Genomic DNA, 6,345 nt, shown 5'->3' on the forward strand with positions numbered 1-6,345 from the left:
AAGTGTTGTGATTTTATAACACTAGAGGGGAGTGTTGCACCATTCACACTCATTTACTGTCCCGGTAACCATCATCACAAACACTCCTGCCAAACCAATCCAGTTTAATCACACTTTTTTTTTTTTTTTTTAAAGTTGCATAACAGTTTATCTATTTAAATCCATATTGAGCCAACAAATGATTTGACGTCAAGCCAAGTCACTGTGTTTTGATGACGGATACGGTCTGGTGTCGGTTCAGGGACTTCCAGGGTTGAAAGATTTAAACACACTTATTAATGCAGGATTTTTTTTTTTCAGTCTGGCATTGCAACTTTTCCTTAAGTTTTTGCAAGTTTTTTTCTCATCATTAGACCAAACCGGCATGCAAAAATGCACCAAAAAAAAAAAAAACTGTACAAAAGCAGCGTCTGCACACTTTCATCTGCGGGAGACATCACATGATAAAGCCCAGCTTTTGTTCACTGAACCTCCATCGGGGCAAAATGTCAAGTGACCGAAAGCTTGACCCAAGTGAGTGGAGCCTTGGTTTTTTTTTTTTTTAACGTTTAACTTGGTGTTTTGTGCCTTCTGCTACTGTAAAAAAAAAAACTTTAAAAACAAAATTCAGTATTGCATTAATATGCATCATTTCACTGTGTCTGTTTTATGGAATATTTTAGAAGCAGTTGCCCTTTTTTTTTCTGCCTCCATCTGTAGCTGTCTATCTCAAGTAATGTAATCAGGCCTGTTTTTTCTTATACTCTAAGCCCCCCCCTCTCTTCTCCACCACTTTCATGGATCACGAGTGAGTGAGTGTGTGTGTGTGTGTGTGTGTTATGCTTTGCCCACGTTGTCCATGAGTTTGTACTTTCAGAAACGTTGTGTGCCGGTGTGGGATGCAGGTGCAGCACTTCATGCTGGTGAATGGGGGGCTGCATGGTGGCACTCAGTGTATGTAGATCCTATCAGTGTATGTAGATCCTATCAGTGTGTTTTTTTTTTTTTTTAGAAGAAAACAACATTAAAGTGTCTGCATACACCGTCTGCTGCACGGATTCAAGTCTCAACTTCCTCAATGTTGTCAATATCAAGTTTTAATGTTTGTGGCTTTACAGGCTTATCGCAACGTTTATAAAGTGTGTTTATCGTAACACTTTGTGAATCTCCTGTATAAATATTACAGTGATTTTTCATCAGGCGTCTCCACGAGAGCTTAAAGGCAGGAGTAGAGTTTCATTCAGGAAATTTAGCCTGAAGGAAAACTTTTAATCTCAACACACGCACCATGACTGCATGTGAAGAATCCCTCTCATGTACTGATTAGTGGGGAACTGATCCATACAAGCCTCGTCAAACCCCGTCTGAACGGGGCCGAGAGTGTGTTGACTGTGTGTGTGTGTGTGTGTGTGTGTGTGTGTCGGTGGACGGAGAGGTTTGTGCGAGAGAGATTAAGGGGCGTTTGTGAGTGACTTAGAGAAAGAGGTATGTGTTGATGTGCCATGCGATGCCTGTGAATCATCTCTAATGTTTTTCTCCCTCCATGTCCCCGGGGCCTTCACCGCCTTCATGTCCGCACATGCTAACGACCACCCTCCCCCTTTCTCCCCTCCCTCCCCGTCCTCTTTTCATCTGCTCTCTCTCCTTCTTATAAACACACATGTTTGTCTGTTTCTTCTGAGGACCTCGCGTTTTTTTTTACATTTTTTTTTGTTTTACTTCAGCATTAAATAAATCAGTGGCTCACATCGATCAACCTGCTGCTCCGTTTTCTTTTCTTTCAGCGCACTGTTTTGGTTCTACGGTGTTTTCACTGTGGCACGGTATGTTCTCATGAACCCCGTGTTTTCAGGCAAACAGACTGATAAAAAAAACAAAAACGCTGTTCACTACCTGCCCAGCACAGCATACCGATAAAGTGAGCAACCAGCTGGTGAAGATAGTTGAAGCTCTCACAGGTTGACAGCCAGATATTTTTCCCAGGAGATTGAAGCAGAGAGCCGATGACCATGAATGTTGTGCTCAGATTCATCAGGTGGCCAGAAATGTGACTCATATGTGATAATAATGTTGTTATGTGTCTACCGAGTGTCTTCAAAAGCCAGCTGTTTCCCTCCCAGTGGCCAATGATGTTACCAGATGTGACTGACAAGTTCTCAATCAGAGCCCTTTTGATTTTTACAACCATATAGTCACATAAGAAGAAGAAGAAAAGTACAGATGCTGGTCCCAGGACATGATTCTGGACAGTGCTTTTATTACTGTAAGTTACATTAAATAGTAAAAGTTTCACTAATATGAACTCAAGGAAGCTTTTGCGTTGAGTTTTGAGTGTAATGAACTGAACTTCCATTTCATTTTATTGCTCCAATTATCACAAGCTGCATAAAAACCAATGTTACCCAACATATTAAATAGAAAGTAGCACAAATTTGCATTAAAAAAAAACTGCACTTTTCTCCAATCTTACAACGAGTTCAGGAAGTTTTAGTTGTTTCTTCTCAACACTGATGTTGGAAGAATGTTTTTTAGCATCTACAGTTGGGTTTTATTTAGAAAAACTCTTAAAAACAGCACAAGTGATTCATTATCAGTGGACTCTGCTCATATAAATGCAGCAAAAGAAGGAGACTCTTGCACCAAATCTTTCCAATATTCAGTTCTCGCTAAAGCCTGGACCTCATAAAGACAGAAATAAAGACACACACACACACACACACACACACATAGAAACATGCAGCTTTGCAACCTGTTTTTTTTTTTCTCTCTCTCTCTGAAGGCTGCTTCATAATTTCAGTGAAAGGAAGCCATTCCGGTGGTTTCATGGTGGTGTTAACGCAGCTGGATACGGTGTTGGTTTTGTGGCGGCTGAAAAACACAGGTGCCGGTGAAGCCAGAGGGTTGAAACGCTTTTCACAGCCCGTAAACAAAACGCATCTCCTGTAATTTCTGCTCCCTTCAGACTGCCGGCTCTGCCCGCTCGGCTCGGTACATAACGTTGGCCACCTGACAGCTCCCGATGTGTTATCTTGTGTGTTTTTATTTTTTATGGGGTGTCCCGGCTTGTTGTTGCTCCCAAACTGTCTGTCTGTTGTCACGTTGATGTGCAGGTTCATTCATAATGACTCGATGACATCAGGTTCTTGTTTGCGCGGCTGTAAAATAATCAGCAGTAGCGTCTCGATCGCTCTGCTATGTCAACATCGGCCTCCCTGTTCTGGCTTGCTCCTCATGTCGAGAAACATTCCTGATGTCTGAATGCAGTGTGTGTGTGTGCAATTAAGTAAAACCCAAGCAGCATGGACGGTTTCTGAGGACAGTGCTGGATGTTTCCAGGTTGAACGGCTTCAGTGAAAGAGTTTCAGTTTGGTTTCCGATGCCTCAATCTTCTCATTTCCTCTGTAAGTGAATCACAGCTGATGTGATAATACTGATCACATGACTCACTTATCCAGCACACACGTTCTCTGACCGTATGCCTGAGAGGAAATCCAATCTTTACATATTTTCTGCTTCTAGTTTTCTCCTCCTGACCTCCTCGAGAAACACTTGCAGCAGCTGTTGGAGAGTTTAAACTCATCGGCAGATTAAAAGCGGTTCCACCGTACAGTTTTTATCTTGCTGATATGTGGCCTGTTTAAAGAGAAGATTAAAAGATCTGTTTTATATTAAGGAAAATCTGGAAGATTTTAAACCACAATCCCCAGATATAACACAAATTTATAAAAGCAGTAAAGTGACATCATATCATTATAAACTGCATAATACTACTTACTCTGAAACACATGTTCCTCCACATATGCAGAAATAATTTTCTGCCTCTAAAACTGTTCAGCAACTTCCTGTTTACACAGCCCTTTGCCCCTTGATTGGGCAGATGTTTCCCTAGCAACCAATTTGTGCATTTACGCAAGTCCAAAGATATGAAGTTTTAATGGTCCAACCCTGTTAGGTAAATAAACACTGGTAGTGACAACAAGCCCGATCCAGTTCTGCGTGATCCGCGGACCTCCGGGTGCCGGTCGCCGTGTGACACCTGTAGCGGGCCGCTCTCTCAGCAGCCTCTGTCTCAGGGTGATGGGTGCTGGCCGCAGAGGGGCATTGTGACTCCCAGTGAGAGGAAGGGAAGGTGGTGGTGGTGGTGGTGATGGGAGGGGGGAAAGAGGAGGTGGAGGAGGAGGGGGGGTATTGTCCCCAAGCCTGCGGGAGCTGCCATGCACTCTGGGGCCAACAGCAACACAAGAATGCTGACAGGACAAAGGCCATAACTCCATTCTATAGCAGCACAAGTGAGGCATTGTGTTCATACAGGCGCACACACACATGCATGCATTTGCTGTTACTACAATAACACACACACACACACACACACACACACACACACACACACACACACACACACACACACACACACACAAAAACTATACTGGAGCAAAAACTATGCATCTAGTGCGAGCATGCCAAATACTCATTCATCAAGCAGTTTCCCACACCATGCAGCCCCCCCCCTCCCGCACCTCCCCTCCACTCCCCTCCTCCCCCTGCAGGACATCTCCATCACAGGCTGAGAATGGCCAGTCAATCCTGGAACAATGGGCGAGCGAGTGTGCAAGAGAGAGAGAGAGAGAGAGAGAGGAGGTCTGCAGTTCAGCTGCAGCAGTGCATGTGTTTGTGGCTTCCTGTTGGGTCTATGCTTCAAGGCCGGTTCCCACAAACACCACTTTCACCGTCTAATCCCAAGAAGTACTCAGTTACTCTTACTGATGTGAAAGTACCGATACAACAGTGTAGAAAATGCTCCGGGTTTGGTTTTTAGAAGCGGTTTCCAAACGAAGAAAAAGAAAAAAGCGAAGATGTCGTGAGATGATTAATGGTGTTTTAATTGTGTTAAACTCTTCTCTAATCTTGGATTTTTTTTTTTTGGGGTGGGGGGGGAATTATTGGGCCTCGAGTTATTTAAATGAAACCATGTGAAAAGTTTAAGGAGGAAATCTGTTTTGGGAGAAACGGAGTAACGACTCGTAAACTGGGTTTCTGTCCACCTGCAGGTCACTTCTGGTGCGTTCATGAGCGAACTGGAAGTGCCTGTCGAACTGGGAATATCCCAGTATGGTGTGGGGTTTTTCAGAGGTCTGTGGTTTGACGTCGCTTTACAGGTGGAAATGATGGCAAGGTTGATTGTCACGTTTTCTGGCAGCGGCCACTCGGGAAGTGCGACGCAACCACAATGGGAATTTTCCGGATTCCCCAGCTGCATGAACACACCATTAAATGTCAAAGAAGGTTTTGGTTCCACCTGAGAAACATACAGATTTGGCGGCAAATTGAAAATGTCAGGTCAGTTGAGGTTTGACCGGTGCTTTTTAAAAAATAATTTTCATTACCTTGTTGCAGCTTCTTTTTCTGCAAAGCTTTAATATTACTGGAGCTGAGAATTAGCGCCACCTGCTGTTTTCTTTCCTCAATGAATCACCTACTTGGCGAATTCTTTTGGAAATTTGGGTTTATTATAATTTGCACCACATTGGGAATGGAAACTCAGAAATATGACAAGGAGTCTCGAACTAGCCACGACATTACCGACAAAGAAGTCGACCGGAGAACAAAAAACAGGAAATGCAACAAAGACGCGTTCAGCATCGTGTGAAAAGAGAAATCGAGGCAGGGAAAAAAAAAAGCTCCTGCAGCAGACAGGAAGAGGATTTGTTGTCCTAGATGGGAACACGAAGGCTTTTACAAGCTTATAACATCGTCAAGAAGTTCATTATTCCAGCTATAAGGTCAATAAAGAAATAAACGTGGTGCAGTCGAGGTGTAAAGACGCTTTAAATGGAAGTAAATTACGTTCCCCGACTGAAGCGGTCCTTCCCCGTCGCATTCCTCCTCCCATGTGCACTCGTTCACCCCTTCTTTCCCCCTTTCTGCTGTCTGGAAACAGCTCGGGACGAACCAAGCGGAGCCGTGACCCCTCTGCCACAAATCTGTGAACGGGCCGTCGAATGAGGAAACGCGGGTGCAAGAGGCTATCCGGCCTCGGCTGGGAGAAAACATCCTCTCCCCCCGCCCCGCTCGGCGAGCTCCCGGCAGACAGGTGAGCGACCTTCGACCCGGCCTGCCGCGGAGCGCCGCCTGACGCGCCAGGAATGTGTCCACACCTCTCGGCCAACCACGTCACGGCGAGTGGAAAACACGCGCTCCCGTCTAAACCCAAACAGAGCGTGTGTGCTTCTCTCTGTTATGGTCTACATTCTGTGGCGCTGTGAGAATGGAGGGGAGAGTGTTTTGGGATAGAGAGTGATGGATGACTTAATCTGGAGGGACACACGGGAAGAGGAACAGGAGGTAGGTAGGTAGGTAGGTAGAGGT

Source organism: Brachyistius frenatus, unplaced genomic scaffold (assembly GCF_029030835.1).
Source record: "Brachyistius frenatus isolate BFR_SWC_R1_liver_20210118 unplaced genomic scaffold, ASM2903083v1 Contig_33, whole genome shotgun sequence".
Lineage (NCBI taxonomy): Eukaryota > Metazoa > Chordata > Actinopteri > Embiotocidae > Brachyistius > Brachyistius frenatus.